This window comes from Octopus bimaculoides, chromosome 23 (assembly GCF_046866305.1).
Source record: "Octopus bimaculoides isolate indiv1 chromosome 23, ASM4686630v1, whole genome shotgun sequence".
Lineage (NCBI taxonomy): Eukaryota > Metazoa > Mollusca > Cephalopoda > Octopoda > Octopodidae > Octopus > Octopus bimaculoides.
The window spans coordinates 15774762-15802261 of NC_142950.1; positions in this window are offsets into that span (position 1 = coordinate 15774762).

Below are 27500 nucleotides of genomic sequence, written 5' to 3' on the forward strand. Positions count from 1 at the left end.
CTCCATAAATTACTTAGACGCCAACTGCAACCTAGCCACAGGACTCCACGAACCCTACATAAAACCCAACACTAACCTCAAATACATAAACACATCCAGTAACCATGCGAACTTTATGGAGAGAGGATTGGTATAAAGCATTAGCAATAGAATTTCACGCTTCTCTTCCGACCAATATATTTTTAACAAGTACAAGGAAATCTACAATAGCGCATTAGATAAAGCAGGCTTTAAACAAAAAAAATAAATACTTAGTCCGCTATGCAAGTAACCGGAATAACATAAATGCACAAGATAATATTCATAACATTAACCAAACTCCAATGAAACTAGCGACAACACCAACAATAGGAACAACTCAGATAACAATAACAAAAAGAAACAATAGGAACAATGTTAAGGTTCATACAAAAATAACCAACAATATTGCAAACAATAAAAGGAATACTAACAACGTGCAAATCAATAAAATTAAGTATACTAACACGACCAGTAACATTAATAATAATAATAATAATAATAATAATAATGATGATGATGATGATGATGATGATGATGATGATGATGATGATGATGATGATGATGATAATAATAATAATGACCTAAATATTAATAAAAATAGAAATAACGAGTCCCAAAGAATCAGTATAACCCCAATAAAGCATGATAACACGAAGCCGTTTAGTTCACATAAACCGTATAAAAACAACCCCAATAAAACTGGCACGAACAACAATAATGATTAACACAACTATCGAAAGAAATACAATAACCATAGCTATAACTTCACGCACTATACGAACACTGAGGGCAGCTACTATACCAAAAATAACAATAGTAATAATAAATGAGATAGACACAAGATCTGGCTAATAATCCCCTTCGACATGCAGCTCAAATCGAACATAGTTCGCTCCATAATGAGACTCATAGATAAACATTTGAACGTAAATAATAAATATGCAGCAATATTTAGGAATAAAATCAGAGTAGGCCGTAGCCTAACTAATAACTTAGCTTCTATCATAGCCTCGATAAATAATAATAAACTGGACAACTTCTATGAAACCAGGAAAATCAGCTGCATAAAACAGAAGAGCCAACCGGCAAATAGAAGAAATCCCAACCCTAAAGATGCGCCTTCAAGCCATACGGACAACGTCCCGACTAAGAATCCCCCCCCACACACACACACGTTAACACAACACTAGCACAGATAGACAGAATACTTTATGTGGCTGCAGAGACAGAAATATGTGCCAATTCTCTAATAGATGTAAACAGAAAATGTAGCATACCAATGCGACGTACTCACACATAACTATACGAAATCGTATAGAGGCGCCACGAAAAACCAAATGGTGCTGAGATACAACTTACACCAATCTAGCTTTGGAAACAGAAGTAAAGCAAACTCTACAGGGCTTAGTAGCTACATCTGGGAACTAAAGGATAAAAGAATTAATTATAGTTTAAAATAGCGCATCCTAGCAATTACTTCATCTTATAACACTACTAATAAGCGGTGCGATCTTTGCTTAACAGAGCGCCTGAATATATTAATGGCTAAACCGTTTCTACTGAATAAAAAACATGAAGATAATTTTTTGTCTGCATATAGGCCAATTTGTCTTCTAAGTTTCGTTAAACCCGCTCTATCCTGTACATATCACTATCCTAGCCTCACCCCTATTAGTAGACTTACTCACCAGCGCATTACCTCCATTAATCACTTACACCAACCCAAATTTACATTATAGCTAAATACACAAAATACATAACTCATATTCTACGTTACCCTACTAAAAATCCACATAAAAAACCAATAATTATATACCTACTCTACATCCTACGCTAACCTATGTATGCTTATAATTCTTTTTAACCAAGAACCACATAAAATACAAGCAAGCTTTCCCTTCTCACCTTCTTTCCCTATGCACTCTTCATAACAAAATAGTATTACGGCAATGAGTTTCTCTACACCAATATATGGCTTCCTGTAATTATACGAACCATCTACAACCTATATTTCAATGAAACGTACGTCATTATAATAGCACCAATTTTCCCTAATTAGAGTTACCTCCCTTACATTGCACCGCCGGTGAACCCGCTAAAGTCTCAAGCACGTGCAAGACATGCCACTGAATAACCATGAGACTAGAGGTCCAACTAACTTGTATTCTTCATCCACCTCACAACGGATTTAACGAATTCTGAACCCAACTATAATGTAAGACACTCGAATCCTTGATCTCTTTTCCTATTTAACTATTGATGTTTCACTCTTCTTCTCTCCACCTCTGACTTCTTCGTTCTGACGATGTCTACCATTGGCAACGAGGCAAAAAAATATATATATATTTCCTTCACCATGGTAAACAGAAACGATCGTAAACTTCACTCTCACCTTTATTTACTAATTAAATAATGGCTTACTAGCGCAAAAGACACATTTCTGTTTGTTATTTTCCTCCACTTCCTTCTCGTCTATAAATGTATATATGCACATAAAAACATAGAAATACACACATATACATGTATATATTATATATATATATATATATATATATATATATATATATATATATATATATATATATATATATATATATATATATATATATATATAAATATTATATACATGCATATATATATATACATAAATATATACATACATATACATATACACATATATATATACATATATATATATACTTACATATACATATATATATGCATATATGCATATACATATATATATATATACATGCATACATACATATATTATATATTATATATATATATATATATTAGGGATCCTTATGATTTGACGGGCAACACTTGTTTTCTTAACGAAACACTTTCAAACTTGGGACACTGGTAGAATGTGTCATACAAAACAACTTTTTCTCTTAGCCTTTTTAACAAAAAATTGTACATCGCAAGTTATTTCATGTTAAAATTGTCGTATTTCTGTAATTTCAACCAATCACTGACGTCTATTCAGCTGAATACAATCAGTTCTCTTTTTATAAACAACAAATTTTGGCCGGTCATAAAAATGTTATTCCCTGTGACATATTTCATCCGGTTTAATCGTAATTTATACGCATATATTGTTTATATAATAAATTACGCTGTGCGTATCTGTGTGTGTAACAATTTTTCGCTAGTACTCAGTAACACATTTCCTAAATGATAAGAACTAGAGTTCGGGTTAGTTTTAGGGTGACGGTTAGGGTTATGATTATTTTTGCCATAACCTCACTCATAACCCTAACCCTAACCCTAAAACCCTATAACTCATAACCATAACCCTAACCCTAACCCCAACCCTAACCCTAACTCTAAAACGCGAACCCTAACCCTAAACTAGAGTTTGATTTGAAGAAGATTTGGCTGCTATTTCTAGGAAATGAAGCACTTGGTGGAGGTGCATTAATAATTCTGGTAGCTCCAATAACAAGTGCAGGCAATATTCAAGTATTTTGATGGCTTTTTCCCCTTTGTTTACGAACAGTCTAGTTAATCGGAAATGTCAGAACTAACAGGGATTAATACCATATACACCGTCACAGCAGTAACTATATTCAACTGAATAGACGTCAGTGATTAGTTGAAATTATCGAAATAAGACAATTTTTAATGTGAAATAACTTCGAATACAACATTTTTTATCTGTTCTATACCACAAAATATACAAGTATTCGAAGTTTGAAAGAGTTTCGGTACCAAAAACACTACATAAAAAAATGTTGCCCGTCAAATCATAAGGATCCTATATTAGTCACAGACGTGGTTGCGTGTTAAGAAGCTTGCTCCCAATCACATGATTCTCGGTTCAGTCCCACAGTGTAGCATCTTGGGTAAGTGACTTCTACTACAGCCTCGGGCCGACCAAAGTCTTATGAGTGGATTTGGTAGACGGAAACTGAAAGAAGCTCATTGTGTGTGTATGTGTTCCTTTTTGTCCCCCACCACATCGCTTGGGAACCGGTGTTGGTGTGTTAACACCCTCGTAAAATAGGGGTTCAGCAAAATGGACCGATAGAATAAGTACTAGGCATCAAAATAATACTAATGTCGGTTTACTCAACAAAAATAATCGTCAAGGCACTGCTCCAGCATGACTGCAGTCTAATGAGTAAAACAAGTAAAAGATATATACATACATGTATATATATATATATATATATATATATAGAGAGAGAGAGAGAGAGAGAGAGAGAGACAGACAGCTATACGCGCATATATGTGTATATATAATTTAAATTTCACATTTCCCTGTGACTAACAGAAACGAGAGCAACATCTACAACAACAACCATAACAATCGAAACTGGACCTTTAGATGTGAATACAACTCGGAACAATAGCTAAGAAGACCGCTACCATCACCACCAACAGCAGCGGTAACAAGAATAACAACAACACCAGCAAAACATCAATTGATAAACCACGAGACACAATGTTCCCGATAATAATAATAAGAATAACAATGATAATATCAAGAAGAACGACGCTAATAACAATAAGAATAATAATAAGAGGTGTAGCTATGTAATCATTAGTAATAACTGTCAATTAAAAATTATTTCTCTCTTTGATAATCCTATCTGCGCACCCACCACCTCCACCTCCATCACCATGGTTTCCATCACAACCATTAAGAATACCGCCATGAACATCACTAACCACTACTACCACCGCCAATTACCATCCACAACATCCCCATCATTAAGAGTATGACCATTAGCACCAACATCATCACCAAAACCAACACTACTATCAACATCAGCATAAACGATAATATGACCGCCATCACCACCTTCTCCTTCCCTGCAACCACTACCAACTATTATCACCACCTTCACAACCACCACCACACTCCTCAGCTCCACCATCTTTACTACAAACCGAAGCGTCACTATTACAACCACCTCTACAACATCACTGTAACAAGCTCACCACCACCAATACAGTCTTTACCGACTCCACCATCACCTCTACACTCACCACCACCTCTACACCCACCACCACCTCTACACTCACCACCACCTCTACACCCACCACCACCTCTACACCCACCACCACCATCACAACCAACACGACTACAACGACCACAGATTATCCTAATTAGCTACATCGCTAAGAAAGTAAATCTTCAATTTTGAATGATTTAAGAGGCCACCGATGACAGGCAAGATTTTTGGTAAGCCACTTGATGGCTCCTTAAATTTCTATCACCTCATCTTCCCCTATTCCTTCCCACCCCCACACAGAGCACTCACTTCTCTTATCTTCTCATTACCATTCCCATCTATCGCAGACACTCTCTCTCTCACTCACAAATGTACTCCATACGCACGTTAAGTATGTGTGTATCTATCTATCTATCTGTCGTTCTCTCGCTCTCTCTCTATATATATATGAACATATAAGTATAATCATAAAAATATGCGTGCACACACACACACACTTACAGACATACACACACACACACACACACACACACACACACACACACACACATAGATAGATACACGCGTCTCTCGAATTCCTGCCCATACTCTTATACGATATCGCTGAGATTTTACGAAATTTGCGTCGTGTTTTTGTTTGTAGACTTATTACATCACTACATTATTACGTTATAGACGTACCCAATTACGTTAAAATACAGTGTGTAGACATTACGTCATATTGCCATAGCCATGGCATTATAACGTAATACTGTATGTATTACGTCATATATTTCCTTCAGATTGTAACAAAGATGTTTACGATTTCCACTTTGTAGCGATTGTATATAACGATTTCCTTCTGTAGCAAGTTATTCATCGATGATTTGCATGTCTCTTCTTAATAGGTTCTGGTAGATTCAAGCATGTGCATTCTAAACGCTGATGAGTTTAGTGTTATGATATTACATTTTGGTTGCGGACTTCTGGCATATTCATCCAACAACTGTTCAAATCACCAACACGTAATCCAACGATATTTCTTCTTTATATCTTCTACGACCCTCTCTATAATATATGGCTACGCATACAACAGTTGTCTACCTCTAGCACGCATGCGTATTTATATGATTCAGAACCGTCCATTTACAGGGTCGTTCGGATTCCACTACAACATCTCCCCTTTTGAAGTTTGACTTTCCCTGACAGTCAATACTTTTATTTATTACAATCTTTCTCTCCCCGCTTCTTTTTTTCTTTACTTCCTCGGGGAGAAATTGGAATATATTTTTTTCTTTTTGGTTCAATTTTCAGCATTTCCGTTCGCTTTCGTTTCCTAATTGACGTACGCGCTGGCTCAACCTTTTCTTGCGGTACCGGAACATCAAACATGCCATATAGAATTTCTATCGATTCTTCTTGCCTTTTATCATTTCATTCAGATGTCTCTTGTGTTCCCACGTATGCCCTTTTACCATATATGTTAATCTTCCTAAACGTTTAGTTATTTTTCCTTCCTCCCAACTTTCTTTTATATTTTCAGTGTTTCTCTGTATTTTTGTTTTCTTCCTGGTAGTAGATTATCAAATACTGACCGGACTTTCCTGGCAAACATTAGTTCTGCTGGCGACATATTTGACTCTGTGTTGTGGTTAGGTGATATTCTGTAGACACATTTACATATTTTCGGCCATTTCGTTTAACTATCTACGACTACTAGATAATACACACCTTTTAGTGGCCCTGCAAAGTCTATATGCAATGTAGACCAAGGTATGTCTTTCTTTGCCCAGGACTGAATTCTTATTGGTGGTGCTTTCGCTGCTAGGGCACAACCCCTGCAGGCTTTCACCAGATTTTTCGCTAGTAGAAATCCCATCGTAAAATCATCGTCCCCAGCTCTGCAATCGGTTATCAATCCGTAAATTGATAACAATGGGCGATGATCAGTTTGCAGACTGAATTCCCTTCCATATATGAATTTGTGAAATGTTTTCACCGCAAAGATAATGGCTAGGACCTATTTCTCAATTTGGCTATAGTGTTTTTCAGTCGATAACAATGAACGTAACGCAGGTGCAACAGGTTTTAAACTACCGTTTTAAAACTTGTGTAGAATTACTGCTCTGATCCCACTCTTGCTAGCATCCGACGCTACTATTAATGTTGGTTTTGGATCATAACGCGATAATGACAGCTCTTATGTTAGAACCTTTTTAATTCCTTCGAATGCTTTTTGGTATCTCAGACCAATAACATTTAACATCTTTTTTGAATAGGTTGTTTAGGGGTGCTCGTAGCTCATGCATGCTCGGTATATACGTTTGATAATAATTCGCAAGCCCCAAGAACGCTAGTTATGTTGGAACATTTTTCGATGGTGGCATATATTTTATCGCCGTCACTCTTGCAGGATCTGGTCTGCGACCATTTTCCTCAATCACGTGTCGCAGATACTTTATTTCTGGCATAAAAAAACTCGCATTTTTCTTTGCTTAGTTTGAATCCATACTCCTTTATCTTCTCAAAAACCATTTTAACATTTTCCTCATGCTGACCTCTAGACTCACTTTTTACGAGTATGTCATCCAAATACGCTTTAGCGAAATCAGTATCCGCAAGCGTAATGTCCATTACCTGTTGAAAAATACTAGGTGCGAACTTTATCCCCAAAGGAAGTTTATTAAATTTATATAAACCTTTATTTGAACTGGCGTACGAACCAACTACATTATTACAGAAGGTATTTTCGGTAGATCCTATAAATCAAATATTTCCATCCAATCTGTACCAAAAAGGTTCATAGTATTTTGTGATAGGTAAACTTTAACTTTCAGCGTCTTCCCACGAAATGTCACTTCCATTGTTATTTCGCCTAAAAATCGTTCTTGCTTTCCTTCTTGAAAGTAGGCCTTCCAATCTTTTTCCATGTATCAATGTTTATTATTGAGATATCGCTTCCTGTATCCAATTATAATTTCGTATTTACATTATTTTTACTGATACAAATTTTCTTTTTTGTACCTTGCTTTCTATTTTCGCTGAGTACAGTTTTTTATTTGCACTTTCGTGCGACCTTCTTTTCTTTAACCAGCAATGTAAATTCTTATGTCCTGTTTTGCCGCAATCAAAACATTTATTTTTAAAAGGGCAGTCCCTTTTAAAATGTAATTTACCACACTCATAGCACGGTTTAAGTCTGGTTTGTTTTATTTTCTCCTTGTTTGTTATAGGTTAACATGCCTGTATATTTACACCGTCCCTATCAATTTTCTCTGTGTCTTGTCGTAGATTAATTATCCTTTGGCATTTTTTCTGCCTTTGTTTGTAAAGTTAATTAAGTAGCTTGCTCTGATTTTGTTAGTATTCGATCTCGTATTTCACCATCTTTGCTTGCAGTTAATCCTTTTACGAAGATTAAACATTTGAACGTCTGGAGTCAACTCACTTAGTTTGAATTGTTCACATTCTTTGTTTACGAAACCTGCGTACATAAAAGTCATCTGTTTCATTCTTTTTCAAATTTAGGCATTCACAGCGAATGTTAAATAATGCACTCCTTTCACTGAATATCTTCGCTAATAGGCTAATTGTTTCCTCGAAACAAATTTCTGGCGGTTTCCTTCGAAAGATGAATTTTCAGTATTTTTCAGGATCTGCCGGTTCTAATTTTCGTAAAATTTTCACCTGTCCAACTTTTACACTCTTCCTTAAATATTTCCTCATACCGTCTAAAGTATGCCGAAAACGTAATCTCTTCTCCAAGATTATAGACAAATTCCTCTATCGAATTAGCTACTCAATCCACTGAAAACGAACCTGACGTGTTCTTCGACTGCAGCAATAATTCTAACAACTAATGAGTTTGCTGTTGTTTCCGTTGTTCTTGTTGCCGCTGTAGAAGTTGCTTTTGCAACTATTGTTTCTCTATCACGGAGGCTAACAGTTCTTCCATGCTAAGAACTTTGAATTTCTCACTATTATGAAGTAGGCGGTTTTATATTATTTTTTGCTTTGCAAAATTCAGAAACCTCGCCTCCACTGTTATGAAGTGCGTGAAATTAGAATCCCGAATTTTTGTCGCCGCTGTTATAATGTTTTATTGTGGTTGCGGACTTCTGGTATATTCATCTACCAACTGTCTAAATCACCGACACGTAATCCAACGATATTTCTTCTTTATAGCTTCTACGACTCTCTGTGTCATTCAACCACGGTAGTGGTTGTATATATTCTTAAGTCCACTATTTCATCAATCGCAACAGCTTCCCAGCTTCACCACTAATTCAGTCCTCAACTAAATTTCAAGCTGTTAATAGTTTTAAAGAGGACACCTCCTCAGCTACACTTTGGCATACATAGTTTGAGATTTGGTTCAGTAGAAAAAAGTCACATCACAATATCTGCGACCTCAAGGGGGGTGCACTAAGGCAGATATTTATCCTCAATTAACATGATTTTTTCTTTTAGTTTTAAGCTAAAAGTATACCTTCCTTATGCCTAAATGATAGAAAAATGCATGAAGAATTCAGAATCGCTAGTAGCATTGAAGTAAAATTAGTACAAAAAGAGTTATGAGGTAAAAGTTACGAAATTTCATGTCAGGAAGTAAGGGAGTAACGCTTATGCAATTAGAATAAAGAATATATTTCTAAAATGAATGCTTACTTTCGAGGGCGGCGAGCTGGCAGAAACGTTAACCCTCCGCGCGAAATACTTAACGATATTTCGTCTGTCTTCACGTCATAGAGTTCAAATTTCGCCGAGTTCGACTTTAACGTACATATTATTTAATTAATTTTGTTAACTAAATATTTTCAAACTTCCGACACTAGTAGAATGTGTCACACAGAATAGGGTTTACTCTTAACGCTTTTGACAAAATTTTGTATTTTAGAAGTTATTTCGTCAGAAGTTACAGAGTGACAATGGACAAATTCGTGTTTGATAAGTGCCATTACACGAAACTCTGAGCTTTTGACCTAATCTCTAACTTCTCCCGATGATGTATATACATATTACATATATGTGTAAAAAAATCTCATCACGCAATCGAACCAATGAAAGAGCCTCTATCTGGTCACTCGACACACTAAAAATAGCAGCCAAAGTATCCCTCTATCTAAATCACACGCCCATTGTTCGTAATGTCCTTGATTATCCCTAAAAAGATGGTTTGCTGAAGGCTGGAATGTAGGTTTGCAGTATCAGGGTTGATTTGATTTTGGGGCCTTGTTGTTTGTAACTTTTGGTGAACCATGGTGCAACCTACAACATGGTAAATATCCCTGCCATTAATTTAGTGTGGATGGGTCATATCAAATATTTCAATCACAACATATATTTAAATTAAACATGAAAAAAATTGAAATATCATTTACATGGAAAAATTGAAATATTATCTTTCAGTATTTTATAAGGTAAAGTCTTAAATCATTAATTGACACATTACTAATTATCTTTAAAATGCAATGCCTGGAAAACTCATGGATTACATGGAAAAATGCGAGCAAGAAAAGTACTATTCTTAAGATTATAAACCTGGAAAAGTACAGGACAAATTATTACACCTGTAAAAGTATAGGACAAACTATTACTTCCAGTAAAGAATAAGGAACGTTTTACTTAAAATATTGCAGCTAAAATTAAAATTTGAATAAAATAAAATAATTATTTTATTATAGTTTACAAATAACACTATACATCATATTTAAGTAGAATTTGTCTAAATTTACTACCTTAAATACAGAAAAAGTGACTAATTAGACGAACTTACAAATTAGCTAAACAGATTTGTACAATAAATTTAAAAAATGAGAACTGTAAAGAGTGATACATTAGAAGAACTGGCTTTCTGTGCTGCAATATTTTAAGTAAAAAGTTTCTTATTCTTTACTTTACTTGAAGTAATAGCTTGTCCTATACTTTTACAGATATCAGCTCAGATAAGCGAAAAGCTTGTTGAAACTATAAAAAATGACCATCAGCCTTTCTTAGATGCATTGCTTCAAGAATACTTCTGGTTGACGGGTCAATGATGTCGAAACACCAACTATCCTAGAATCTTTGTATTAATGAATCGATTGTATTATGAACAAATATTTGTCGTAAAGGAAAAGCTGTTTTTCTGGGACGAAATTTCAGCAGCAATTAGCATATTCACTTTCGAATCAGTATGAGTGTGTGTGTGTGTGTGTGTGTGTGTGTGTGTGTGTGTGTGTGTGTATGTTTTCTCCTGACACTTCTTGATAACCGGTGTTAGTGTATTTACGTCCCCGCAGCATAGCCGTTTGGCTAAATAGAAACAACAACATAGAATATGTACGAAGCATCAAGAAAAGGAACTTGGCTCAATCTGTTCAATTCAAATACTTCCAGATGGTGCCCCAGCATGGCAACAAATATAAGATAAAATAATAAATGAAAGAAGTATCGTTGTGATTATCTCTGTTTACTGTGAATATGGCGATTTATTAATCGTTTAGGCAGAAGAAAAGACAGTGACATTCAACCTTCAGAGAAAAACCTGAGCGATTAGTGTGAGGAATGAAGAAAGTAGCCCCAAACCAGACATCTGATCAGAATTCTTGGAACAGATAACCACTGAATCAAATAACCACAATTTTATTTCTAAAGCACTTGAATAGACTATATAAATAAATAAAAAAAAATTAAAAATAATGCAATAATTTAAATGAAATAAATATATGCATTAAATATAACTAAAATTATATAATAACAAACTATATATATACCTTCCAATATAGGTAAATTTGAAAATGCTAATAGAGGATAATTTAAAATTAAAACTATGTATAGTGTAATTACCTCCTTGGTACTATTCACCTATAAATACCCATAGTTCTCTGCTATCTTCTTCCTCAAACTACCATTTTAGTACCAGCAAAAGGAAGATGTGTATTTGAATTTTTCACATTCAAACAAACATTTTTATTCTGATGTTTAATCTTATATCTCACATTCTATATTTGACATATACTTGATTTTACATGATTGATATATATACTAATTCATATTTATAATGTATAATTTATAAATTTTAATTCTTAGTATTACAAAGTATAAATTTCATTCTTAATTTTTAATCTTTAATGTTTAATTGTATTGCTTATTTTTAAAGGGATGTAAAATAAGATATATAATATTTTGAAAATTGAACCTGAATATGTGTTGAAATAATTGTAATTCTGACGATTAAATATATGTATTTATATATGTATATATATAGGTATACAGTTGCTATATTTTGTTTTTATTGGTAGGTTAATATTTTAGTAAGTTTAAGGTTTTATATTACAATGACACTACGATTTTGATAAGACTAAATCAATAGTAGTATTTTAGTTTATTTCATAATATTATTTAATTTACGACTATTAATATTTTTATTTATTTATTATATATTAGAATTTAATATTTATTAATATGTTTTATAAGATAACTATAGTTTTTTTGTTCTTTTTATGTTGTTAGTTATATAAATTTTAAATTTTTCATTCATTTATTTAAGTATTATTATTTCATTCATGCTTTCGTATTCTATTCTCTATTTTAACGTTCTTTTTTAACGTAGTATTTTCGCGCGAACTCTTGCTTAAAACGCTATAGCTATTAGATAACGTCTTAGTTTTCAGTTTGAATTACGGAAAAATTTGGATAAGTAGTGTTTTCACTTTGCTAAAATTTTCTACTATTTGAAAATAATATGTATTCTTGTTTTTATACTATTCATTTGGTTATTTATAGATTATTTTAATAGATAACTTATTTAACACTAAATTATTTAGAAGTTATAGTTTCATTTCAACATAATATTAGAACTTCGATTGGAATAGTGTTGATATATTTTCGATTATTTTTGATTAATATTATTTGATTAATTATTAATCTTTATAGTTTATAATATCGTTAAAGTTTTTTTAAAAATCAAAACTTTGTATATATATATAAAGTTTAACCTTTTATTCTTAATATTTTTTTCTTTCCTAATTTTTTCATTCATAATTTTTTCCATTCATGATTTTTTCATTCATATTTTTTATTATTACGTTTGTAGAAATAAATAATCTTGTATTTTTCTATTATTCAATTGATCTTTAATTATAATTAAATAAACGTCTTTAGCCTTAAATAGTATAGCTTTAACTATTGCACCGGTTAAATATGTACTAATTTTATCTTCATTATTATTTTAAACTTAAACTTCGTTCAACTTGTATTTAAAACAATGATAATTTAAAACAATGATAATTTATGTAAGATGTTTTTTGTATATAATATACATGTTATTATAATGGATGAAGGGATGATTATTGAATGGTTATTATTTTGATATTATGATATTTCTAAAATATTTTTTCTATCTTTATATAATAAGTATTTCATATTAATTCATTTGGTACTTATTGTTGGTTGAGATATATATCTAATTATTGTTCTACTTACGATCTGACGAGTAGCTATATTTTTGAATAGAACTTATTTTCGATAATTTCAATTGATTTTAATCGATTTAAATTTCTTTTCTATTTGAAAATTGGTTATGAAACACGTGTAATCTTTTTATTATATTTATCTTATGATATTTACTTTACTTTATATTATACTCATTTATTGTGCTTTTAATTATTAATTTTTCTATATGTGATAGTGGATTTTCATCGATGAGTTCTTGAAAATTGGTTATTTTCCCTAAAACTATATATATATATATATCGTAAATATACAGGGATTAGCATTGAGTTGCTTCTCCAACATACTGAAAATTTAGAAATAGCAGTCAAAAAACTACTGATTCTAAACTACAAATTTTTCTCTAAATGGATGGCGATATTTATGGTGCACATAGAACAAAAAACCAGAGTGAAAAGCAAAAACAAACCTGCCTTTAGTTAATTGGATACGAACGTTTCGCGGTTAAGATATTAATCTATTCCGTCTCATCAGCCCAATATTCTGATAAATCTGAAAGTGTCTCTAAAAAAATTCACGGTAATTTCTGGTCATGCGACGCCAAAAATCAACGAGAAGAAAAGGCACTTACGAATTCATCGGCTAGCGAGTTCGAGCATCCCATCTCAAAAGAAATCCATTCCATGTGCGTCACAAAATAGTCCCGTATGAAAAAAAAGTCCCGTACGAAGGGATTACGGTTTAACCATCTAATTTAGAGGTATCAAATATAAATTATACAAGAATAAGGGCAGGGAATCGTCAATTAGTAATAGAATTAATAATTAACAATTTTGCCAAGTAGTTCAGTATGAAAAAAACCTTTATCGGTAAAATCATTTATCATCGTAAATATACAGGGATTAGCATTGAGTTGCTTCTCCAACATACTGAAAATTTAGAAATAGCAGTCAAAAAACTACTGATTCTAAACTACAAATTTTTCTCTAAATGGATGGCGATATTTATGGCGCACATAGAGATGGGATGCCTGAACTCGCTAGCCGATGAATTCGTAAGTGCCTTTTCTTCTCGTTGATTTTTGGCGTCGCATGGCCAGAAATTACCGTGAATTTTTTTAGAGACACTTTCAGATTTATCAGAATATTGGGCTGATGAGACGGAATAGATTAATATCTTAACCGCGAAACGTTCGTATCCAATTAACTAAAGGCAGGTTTGTTTTTGCTTTTCACTCTGGTTTTTTGTTCTATGTGCGCCATAAATATCGCCATCCATTTAGAGAAAAATTTGTAGTTTAGAATCAGTAGTTTTTTGACTGCTATTTCTAAATTTTCAGTATGTTGGAGAAGCAACTCAATGCTAATCCCTGTATATTTACGGTGATAAATGATTTTACCGATAAAGGTTTTTTTCATACTGAACTACTTGTCAAAATTGTTAATTATTAATTCTATTACTAATTGACGATTCCCTGCCCTTATTCTTGTATATATATATATATATATATATATATATATATATATATATATATATATATATATATATACATATATAATATATATATATATACATATATATATATATATATAATACAAAATGGGATAAGAACGCAAAACATCTAGATAGTTACGTGGTACAAGAAAGGGAAACAAAACATCCAGGTAGACCAAACAAAGAAAACAAAGACAGGTCATTCGGAGTTTTCTTTCTTCAGTTGAGATCCAGATTATCTTTCCAATTTCGGCTGGTTATTCTCGATATTGCTTCAATCCGGCCAGACCCAAGGAAAAACTAAGCTAAGAGCATTAGATTCCTTAGAAGAAAGCAGCGAATGTACACAAAAACAAGGACGGAAAAAAAAACGAACAATGTTAAACAAATACAAGAAAAATGAAAGTAATAACAGGACATAACAACAGATGTCTTTCGGCTAAGGACGAATTAAATTTACCCGTGTGTGTGTGGAAATGAAGGCTTACGGCAGGGATACAAGATTCCACAGGCACAGGGAGGAATATCGATGGTGCACGCACAATGGCAGGCCAAAAAAGAAAGATCAGGCATGGACGAACGTCGGTCATGTGGGAAGAGAAGAGAGAAAGGTAGAGGCAGAGGGACAAAAGAATTAAGGAGGAGCGAGAAAAAATGACAGGGACACAGTGAAGTGAAAAGTGGAGGGAAAATCGAACAAGAAGAGAAGGCAAGGAAATGTGAGCGAGAGGAGAGGGAACGAAAGACGAAGAATGGAATGAACGAATAAGGGTGAAGAGGTTGATAGAAATAGAGTCGTACAAGATTTAGAAAAATGTATACTTACAAAGTGTACGTACGCCGCTATATATATATATATATATATATATATATATATATATATATATATATATATATATATATATATATATATATATATATATATATATATATATATATATAAATATATATATATATATATATATATATATATATATATATATATATATATATATGTAATGCAAAATGGGACAAGAACGCAAAACATCCAGACAGTTAGGTGATACAAGAAAGGGACAACAAAACATCCAGAGAGACGATACAATGACAGGTCATTCGGCGTTTTCTTTCCTCAGTCTAGATCCAGATTATCTTTGCAATTTTGGTTGGTTATTCCCGATATTGCTCCGATGTGGCCAGTATATATACATAAATAACTACATACATATATGTGTGTACGCCTGTTTGTGTGTTTGTATCTGAATTTGTTCCCCACACCCGATGGGCATCCAGATTTGATGAGTTACGTCCACGCAAACAGACCGATAGAATAAGTTACAGGCTTCATAAGAAAATAAGTACTTGGATTGATTATTTCGACTATAATTCCTCAAGGTAATACCCCAGCATTGCTGCAGTTTAATGACGGAAACAGATAAAAGATTTCGTTTGTAAAACTTACGTTATGGTCTGTTTGCAGAATCACGTTATGTCTCTCTTCGTGGAAATTTCGTTAACATTTCGTATTTAAAAATGAAATCATTATTCCGGTTGTAGAAATACGTTATGATGTCTTTTGTAGTGTTGAGATTCTCAGTCGGGATATTTTGGATTTACAATTATGATGCATTTACGTACAAATAATGCACCATATTGCAAAAGTACGACTGTTTGTCTGTTTACAAGTCTATCTATCTATCTATCTATATGTATATCGAACACACACACACATACGCATATATATATATATATATATATGTGTGTGTGTGTGTATGTAGGCATGTATGTATGTACGTATACGTATACATGTATGTGTTTCTGTAAATATGCATATGCTTGCGTGAGTTTATGAGTTTTTGTATACACATACACACACACACACACACATATATATAAAGGCAGACATGTATATATACGCATATACATACACACACACACACACACACACACACACACACACACACACACACACACACAGATATGTATATAAAGCATAAGATAAAGATGCCTGTAAGTGATGGAATGATAAGAACTCAGAGTTTAAGACGAGTTCACACGAAAGATAAAACACCACGTCATTCGCCATGTTCGTTGCCGGCAAATTATCGCTGAATTTGTCAAGCCCCGGTAGGTATGATAACTTTACCCCAAAATATATGCAGAAAGATAGAGAGGGAGAGAGAAAGAGATAGAAAGGGGAAATGATTGAGGGGTAGTGAGAAAGAAAGAGGAAGGAGGTGAGGGGAAGTGAAAGGAGAAGTAGGTAAACGCAAAATTGTAGTCAGTCGCTGTTTTACAAAATAATGAATATATGCAAAGTAATTTTAGCACAAACAGCAATCAATAAAATAATGGATCTTTCATCAGTTGCGACGGTGCGCATTCAGTTCGTATTATATTTGCTCTTAGCGACGGAAACGGTATTATTTCAGAATAGCATCCTGTATAACTTACATAACGTGGATATACAATCCACAATTGCCAGGTTTGTTTTGGGAAAGCTTATTGTACAGATGTAAAGTTCTAAAAAGCACCGAAGTATATCAAGAACAGACGAAAAGCGTACAACAGCGGCGGTGGTGTTGTTAAATTTTGATTCCAATGTTTTTGCAAGGCATCACTAGCAAGCATCCCTTATTAACCAAATTCTTAGACGAATTTAGTCTCGATTGATATAGGAAAGCAGTGATTCACAAATCACTGGTGTCGCAAATAGTTAGTGGGCTGGGTGAAAATTCCTTATTAGCGACAGAAGCAGTATCAGTTCAGAATAGCCTCCCATATATCATACTTGACGTGGGTATACTATAGAAAGTCACAAAACCGTGTCATTCATCTCGAGAAAACTTCTTGTATAGACGTATAGTACTAAAAAGTGAGAAGTTGTATCATCAGTAGACGAAATATGTCCAGTAGCGGTGATGGAATTGCTAAATCAAGATTTTTGTGTCTTTGCAGGTCATCAGTAACAAGTGTCCAGTATGAAAGGCATTTCTCTTCTACTGATATCATGATAGTTATTGGTTGTCCTACAAGCACTTGTAAGCAGCTAATCAGGTCAGGTATCTCATCACAGATAGATGAGTTCTGTTTCTGGTACCATGGAAACCAATACTACCTGTTTCATGGTCGAGTGGTCGGCGAGTAAAGAAGTTCCTCACCTTGAGTAACTTGATACTCTTGTATGGAATGCCACTGGTTACCCAACAGGACTAAACGCAAGTTCTATCGAAGGATGGATGAGCTCCTTGTAAGCCAACGACCATCCGTTTGAGCAAGGCAATGGCAAACCAACCTAATATATCCCCAGAAAACACTATAAGGAGACCAGAACAAAGTAACATTAGGTCTTCATCCGACTGGAGACGCGATTAATCGGGCGGACTTTTGTTGTAGTGCCATCAGCGCGCTGCAAAGGCGTACGATACATGACAACGATGACGATGACGATGACAACGACGACGACGACTACTATAATACTATAATTTAGTTTCAAATAATTAAACTGCTATAATTTAGTTTCAAATACAGGGTCTAACTTGTCTGCCATTTAATATTCATCGGTCGAATTTTCACACGTTTCGGCAACCTGGTTTGAATTTCAACAATCCAGTTGATCGAAGTGACGGTGCACGAGACACTGTGTTTTCAGGTTGTCTTGATTATAAAGTAAAGAGGTCGATTTTTATCCTCCTGTTTATAACACTTCCACTAGAACAGTTATATCGTACCTTAAAGGGTTCTTTTGGACTAACTTTATTTTTAATTTTAAAGGACTGATGTAGGATTTCGTAATGTTTGGCCTAACAACAGTAAACTACAAAACTCCTTAGAAAGAAACAAGCACCCATCGATCCATCTTCCCATTCACTCCGCTTACTATACCCGGGAAAGTCGTAGGGAATAATGTCTTTAGGCATCTCCTGGTTAGGGTCTTATCAAAATCAATTGTCATCACACTAGGTTGGATTCCCAAGCATGATCAACATTGGATATTAATCAGCCACCTCGTTCTTCGTCTAGCCTTGTTGGATCGACTTGAACAATTCAACCTGCGATTCTTTCTTGCAACGTTCTCGTAATCATGTCAAATACTCCGGAAATGTGACATCTCAATGTGGAGAAGTAGGAGCTTGACCTGGAGAGACTGTCTTATCTTCGCGCTACGTATCCTGTCGAGTAACGTTACATCGGAGTTCCTTCTTTTCTGTATAAAAAACAGTAAAATGCAAACTAGAAATCAGCTACAGTGAATACGAAATGTAGGTAAGGACAATACAAGCGGAAAAGTAAAAGAGAAACAAAGAAAATCAAAGCAGAGTTGGTGTTTTTTTTAAGTAGCAAATCATTGACGAGAAAGCCCATTCTGTAGCCAATACCTCACAGACGAAATATAGCAGGATAAAAGCTAAGATTGGCTTAAGATCTCTGGGTAAAAGTTTTAACCGCCTATGATAGATGTCTAGTAATAAACACCCAAGAAATTGATTAAAAAAATGATGTTAGTATGAAGAACAAACTTTCGAAACACATACGATGAGACAATTGACCACATCATCTCCGACGGACCGGTCCTCGTTGTGACTGAGTATATCCAGAGGCAGCCACTAGTCGGCAGCACTGTCTTCTTGACAATGACAGTGGCACTTAAGCGTTTCATTGGATGATAAGTAAAATGCACTTTTACCTAACATCGTACACTATAACGACATGGCTACTGACATATGAGACATGCAAGTCCAAACTGACGAAAAATCTATGGAAAAACCATCTGGATATAATTATCACAAGACATATCTGTTATCTGATAGATATCTGTGTCTGTTTTAGCGAAAATACCGGAGAGAAAAAGGTGAAGCAACTGTTAAAGGACCTGGATCTTGAGACAGGTAATTGGGCTTCGAAGTTATTCACCACAACAATAAAAGTTAGCACATTGTATACGATAAAGCTATGTGAAGAAAAACACAGGTACTCACAGGTTAACGCAGTTTGAAATATAGCCCTGTTGGATGGAAACCACAGCCTATACAAGTTCCTTCTCTCAATAACCTTCCAATCTGCAATAAACATTGAAAACATACCATATATACACAATAGATTCAACACTATATAATATCACGCAAACACATGCCCTACGAATCAACACCTAATAAACTAATACAACGCATATTCTGCATCGTCAATAAACGACATCGTAACACCAGCAACTCCCACAAACTTCATTTATAACTGCTGAAATCCATTAAGATAACTGAACTCACACATAACGTATTATGCACGCACCAATCATCATTCGATATTAAAACACATAACACCAATCACAGCATATACGAAACACAAACACTTCCCATCAAAATAAGATAACTCATACAACACATCCTCTATACAAAACACAAAACACCTTAATAACACCAAAAACAACAAACAAGTACTTCGCAACAACGTAAAACTAATTTAGTTTAACAATAATTTTATATTCCCAAAAGATAATGCAGCCCACACAAACACACACATACACACAGAGAGGCTCACATATATATATATACACACCTCAGTAACACGGAGCTACACCTGGTGGTGCAGGAGAAACTCGCATCGCGTTGTTGAAAAGCTGATGATGATGATGAGGACGATGATGATAATGATGATGATGATGATGATGATGATGATGATGATGATGATGATGATGATGATGATGATGGTGATGGTGGTGGTGATAAGGTGTATAAAAATTAATGATAATTTTAATTAAGAAAATAATAACAACAATCGGAGTTGACAAAATGAACCCATCCGTGCAAATAATCAATGTTTAGTGATGCAGAAACTTCACACCAAAAACAATGAACCGGGAATCAAAACAGGTGATGAATACATATAAACATACACACACACATTCACAATTACATACATACACACACGCACATACACAGGTAAGTGCATGCGTATGAATGCATGAGTGCGTATATGAATATATATATATATATATATATATATATATATATATATATATATATATATGTATATATGTATGTATGTATATATGTATGTATGTATGTATGTGTGTGTGTGTGCAGAGAGAGAGAGAGAGAGATAAATTGTAGAACTGTATTCAGAAAGAGGTGAAGAAGAAGAAGAAGAAGAAGAAGAAGAAGAAGAAGAAGAAGAAGAATATATATATATATATATATATATATATATATATATATATATATATATATGTATATATGTATGTATGTATATATGTATGTATGTATGTATGTGTGTGTGTGTGCAGAGAGAGAGAGAGAGAGAGAGAGAGAGAGAGAAATTGTAGAACTGTATTCAGAAAGAGGTGAAGAAGAAGAAGAAGAAGAAGAAGAAGAAGAAGAAGAAGAAGAAGAAGAGGAAGAAGAAGAAGAAGAAGAAGAAGAAGAAGAAGAAGAAGAAGAAGAAGAAGAAGAAGAAGAACAACAACAACAGCAACAATAATAATAATAACAACAACAACAATAAATCACAACAACAACACCAGCTGTGATGATGTTTTATCTTGTCCCTACCGCTCTGCAACAGTCATGTGATAAAAAGCGTTCCATCCGTAACCATCGCTTTTATATATATTTTGGCATGTTTTATACTATGTATGTATGTATTTCTGTTTCTGCAACGGCATAAGAAATGCTATTTGGTATATTTGGTTATTATTTCTAGCAAGTTGAACTCCTACCGTCAGGTCACACCGACCGTCAATAATACTGGTGCTGGCGGAGTTTGTGGACAACGTCGTGGTCGCTCTGATGGTTGTGGTAATGGTGATCGTGATAACAGTAGTAGCAGCAGCAGTAGTAGTTGTAGTTGGTGTTGGTATTGTTGTAATGGCCCAGACCATCACTAAAAGAATATATTAACGTGTCTATAATCATAGACATTTTCCAGCGATGGCCATCACGAATTGTCGGTTATCTGCTAATCTACGACTTCGCTTCCGTTTGCAAACTTCTCTTCCTAATCTAAGACACGTTACGGAGCCAATATGTTACTATTTCTACCATATTAAAACTTTCCTTTGCTGTTTTGCTCCTCAAACAATAGCCTCAATAATAAGCTTCTAATAATTTTTGGCACAAGTCTGCCAACTTGGAGGGAGGGGGCTAATCGATTGCATCGACCCAATGTTCATCTGGTACTTTATTTTATCCACCTGGAAAGAATGAAAAGGAAATTTGAATTCAGAACGTGAAGAAGTATTTTGTCGAGCGTGGCAACAACTCTACCAGTTCGACGTGTTTTTGGGGCTTCAATAATAGCTATAGCACTCAAGGCTAGCAATTTCGGTGGAGACGGTAAGTCGATTGCATCGACCCCAGTATTCAACAGGCACTTATTTTATCAACCCCGGAGGGATGAAAGGCTAAGTAGACCTCGGCGGAATTTGAACTCAGAACGCTAAGACAGACGAAATATCCGCTAAGCATTTTCCCCAGCCTGCTAACGCTTCTGCTCGCTCGACACTTTGTTGGCCTCAATAATAAAAGCTATCTGTTTTCAAGAATTACACTTGCTAGAAATAAGAGCCAAAGAACTCACCATTATTTTTTACAGGTTCAAAAGGACAATGCAACATTAGATGTTTTTTTTTTTGGCTTCTTTTATCTTATACCTTTTACTCGATTCAGTTATTAGACTGCAGCCAGGCTGGGGTACCGCCTTGAAGCATGGCAATTATTCTATCGAAATCTTTTGCCGAACTGCTAAATTACTGGGACAAATACCGGCTGCCAAGTAGTGGTGGGGTACAAAGATAGATAGAAAGACTCTCTCTCACACACACACACACACACACACACACACACACACACACACACACACACACACTCACGCAAACACACACACACACACACACACACACACACACATTTATATCTTCAGCGGCTTCTTTCAATTTCCGTCAACCAAATCCACTCACTAGGCTATCGCCGACTAGAGGCTGTAGTAGAAGATACTTGCCCACGGTAAAATGCAGTGGGACTGAAACTGGAGCCATGTGATTGAGAAGCAAACTTCTTACCACACAGCCTCGCCTGCATTTTGAAAGTAATATTTTTATAAAATGGTGTAATGTCTACGTTTTGACTGTCTTTGCTCAAAGCTCAGCTGGACTGTGGCTGACCATCGGCTGAGCAAAATCAAACAATAACTGCTACAAGCAAACAAAACAGCAACAAAGAATTTAAACAAAAACAATAATGGTTTAACCCTTGGCTAGCACTGATGCCTCAGACCTCTAATCTAAGGCATTCCAGACGCGACCATCCTGCTTTTAAAGCTTCGGTTGCATTGTTTGATCTATTTCTCCTTTTGGTGCGATTTGATGGAGTTTCGGCTGCTCTTTCTCAAAGGAGCTCTGGTGTTAGTCTAAATATGACATGATTTATCTAAGACTACACCATCTAATTTGTCCTTTCAATTTTCAGGGCAACAATGTAAGAAGTGATGAAAATTTGACTTCTCTTTCTAGCAGAACATCCGACGAAAATTCAAATATGACAGTGTATATCAAAGACTATATCATCTCATGTGTCATCCTTCCTTTTTTCATGTCAACAAGATGTAATTTGAAGATTTGACTTCTCTTTCAAGCAGGACCTTAGATGAAAGTCAGTCCAAACGTGACATAGTGTATCTAAGATTACATCATCTAATGAGTCCCTCCTTTTTCCAAGGCAACTAGGTGTAATTTGATTGAGATTTGGTTGCTATTTCTAGCATTACCTATGATGATTGACAATCTAAGTGGAATATGGTATACTTACGAGTACGTCATGTAATGTATCCTTCAATTTTTCGAGTCAGTGAGATGTGACTCGGAAGGAAATTGGTTGTTATTTTTAGCAGAAACTATAATCGAAGAAAACACGAATTGTGACATATGTATCGAAGATTACACCATCAAATTCGTCCTTCCTTTTTGTTTTCAAATTAGTAAAGGGAGCTACATTCAAGGACATTCCAGTCGCAGCGTAATCTAAGACTCTTTCATTCAAGATGGTTGTAATTTGACGGAGATTTAACTGTTAACTTTAGCAGAAACTATGATGAAAGAAATTCCAACGATGACAAAAGCTTATCCGAGATTACATCATCTAACATGTATTTGTATTTTACAAGCCAGTAAGAATTATTTGAGGGAGAATTTAGCTGTTGTTTGTAGTAAAGAAAGTTAGGAGTGATTTGAGAAAGGATTTAGATGTTTCTTGCAGAGAAAGTTCGAAACAATTAGAGAGAGAATATGGCTGGGATTTGTTTTGTTTTGTTTCGCAGAGAAAGTTAGGAATGATTTTGAGAGAGAATTTATCTGTCGTTTCTTGCAGAGAAAGTTAGCAACGATTTGAGGATGTATTTAGCTGTTGTTTCTAGCAGAGAAAGATAGAAATGATCTAAAAGGGGATTGTTGCTGTTTTTGTTTGTTTTTCTTGTTTTTTCACAGAGAAATTTAGGAATGATTTGAGAGAATTTATCTGTCGTTTCCAGCAGAGAAAAATTGGAACGTTTTGAGGGAGAATTTAGTTACTGCTTCTAGCAGAAGCTATGATTAAATACCAATACCAGCTTTGCTTTGACATTATATCTTGAACAACGTTCTCTACTATGTCCTTCTCACTTTGCTTCTTTTTCAAACCAATGAAATGTGATTTAGCTGTTATATCTAGCAGATCTGACGACCACAATTAAATCTCTCCCCCACCATAAGCTCCTCTGCCGCCGTTTATTGTCACGTTCTGCTATTACAGTATTTTATTTAATATAATGTCTTCATCTGTGCAGTGTTTTATATCAACGCGAAAACACTGAATAAATATTTAAAGGAGTACAAGGCAATCACAACAACGCCACTGCCATTGCCGTCACCGCCGCCATGGATCCCTCGCATCACCCTGGCACCGCAGAGGCACCACCCACTTCATAATGCGTTCTGTGTACATTGTTTCCAGTGTGCACATCGATGCACATCCATGGACATCGATGCACACATGCATATACACAGAAACATCTATAGAGCGATTTGATTAGTGAGAACATAGAGAGAGTGAAATTGGAATGTCTAAAATAAGAGGGGGAGAGAGAAAGAGAGGAAGAGGGAGAGGGAGAGAGGGAGACAGAGGAGTGGAATGGTAGAGAGAGACGGATAGAGGAGAATATGGGGAGAGAGAGAGAGAGAGAGAGAGGGGGAGAGAGACAGAGAGAGGGAAATAAATTGAATAGAGACACAGAGAGAGAGGAAAGAATTGAAGATGAGAGACATTGACGAAGCGAGAAACATAGAGGTAAAGAGAGAGAGAGAGAGAGAGAGAGAGAGAGAGAGAGAGAGAGAGAGAGAGAGAGAGAGAGAGAGATGGAATGATAGAGACGTATAAGAAGAATGAGAGCGTGAGAGAGGCGACTAGAGAGGTATAGATATGGGTAGAAGAAAACAATGTGAGTGAGGGTGAGAGGAAAATGAGGAATGTAGGGAGAATGGAGAGAGAGAGAGAGAATTAGATGAAGCGAGAGATTGTGAGAGGAAGAGACAGAGTGAGATGAAGAGAGAACGAGAGAGACAGAGAGGAGACAGAGAGGAGTCAGACAGAGACAGAGAGAAGGGGAAAGACAGAGACAAAGACACAGAGACAGAGAGATGGTCAGAGGCAGAGAGGGAGAGAGAGAGAGAGAGAGAGAGAGGCAGGCACACAGAGTGAATGGGGGAGTTATTTATTTATTCATCAACCATTGCATTTGCTGACGCTGCTGGATACTTTTGCTGTTGATGTTGTTGCTGTTCTGGTCTCTAGTTGTTAGTTTCATATTGAATGCTTTGGCTGCTGACATTATTATTGCTGTTGTTGATGCACTTGCTGTTGTTGTCATTGCTGTGTTGTTGACGTTGTTGTTATCGTCATTGTAAGCTTTAATGGTTGTTACTATTTTTATCAGGCGTTGAGCTGGCAAAATCGGTAGAAACTCGGCCAAAAAGCTTAGCGGCATTTCGTCCAACCTTACATTCTGAGTTCAAATTCCACCGAGGTCGACTTTGCCTTTCACCTTTCGTGGTCGATGAAATAATTACCAGTTATGCAATGGGGTTGATGTAATCGAAAAAAACCCTCCCCTAAAATTTCAGGCCTTGTGCCTATAGTAGAAAGGATTATTTTTGTTATTAGTGTTGTTGTTACGGCTGCTGTATCAGTTGTTGTTGTTGTTGGTGGTAGTGATGGTGACGTTATCACATACTCCTGTAGTTTAGCCGTAGGTCAAACTTGATCAAACGGACACTGGTTCAAATGTATTCCAGCCACGACCATCCAATCATCTCTAGAGTATATTTCTTTTATTTCTTTTACCTGTTTCAGTTATTTGACTGCGGCCATGATGGAGTTCCACCTAAAAAGTTTTCTAGTCGAACAAATCCCAGCCCCACAAGACTTACTTATTAAGCCTAGTTCTTATTCTATCATTATCTTTGGCCGAACCGCTAAGTTACGGTGACGTAAACACACTAACATCGGTTGCCAAGCGATGACGGGGGAACAAACACAGACACAAACACACATAAATATATACATATATGCATATGTGTGTGTGTGTATGTGTGTGTGTGTGTGTGCGTATATATATATATATATATATATATATATATATATTTATATTAAAATTAGAATTAAGGGTATCTAAAAGATACCACCATGCTAGATATAGCAGCCAAAACTTGACTCTAAAACTACATTAAATGTTCATACGCACCAGGAGAGAAGACAAAGAGACAAAATAAACTAGCAAACAATTATTGAATAATTCCAGATCCCGGATTTCTGGCTTTGCATAAGAAATGCTATGCCTCATCAGTGGAATACACACAAAATAGTACATAAATACACACACACATATATATAACATACTTACATTTACGCCCGTATACACACATATATATGCACGTGTGGACACAACCAGTTTAAATTGCCTGTCTAAACGCCTCGTGCGATATGGTAATATGGTAATATATATATATATATATATATATATATATATATATATATATATATATATATATATATATATATGTATGCATCTTTCAGTTCTTGTGTACGAAATCCACTCACAAGGCTTTGGCCGGCTCGAGGCTATAGTGGAAGACACTTGCCCAAGTGGGACTGAACATGGAACCATGTGGTTGGGAAGCAAGGTTCTTACCACACAGCCACGCCTGAGCCAATGGAATTTTATTATGCAATGTCTCATTGTGAAAGCGCGTGTCTCCTAGTTGTTAGCGTGTTGCGCTCTTGATCGCAAGATGGTGGGTTCGATTCCTGGACCGGGTGCTGCGTTATGTTTCTTCATCAATTATATTGGAGGCAATGAACTGGGAGGAGAGGTAAGTGCGTCAGGCAAAATACGTAGCGACATTTCTTTCAGTTCTTAACATCGTGACTTTTATCTTTTACTTGATTCAGTCATTAGACGTCGGCCATGCTGGGGCACCACCTTGAAGAATTCATAGTCGAATGAATGAACCCCAGTACAACTCTGTTTCCTTTAAGCCAGGTACTTATCGGTCTCTTTTTATGGAACCACCAAATTACAAGGCCGTAAACACAACACTGGTTGTCA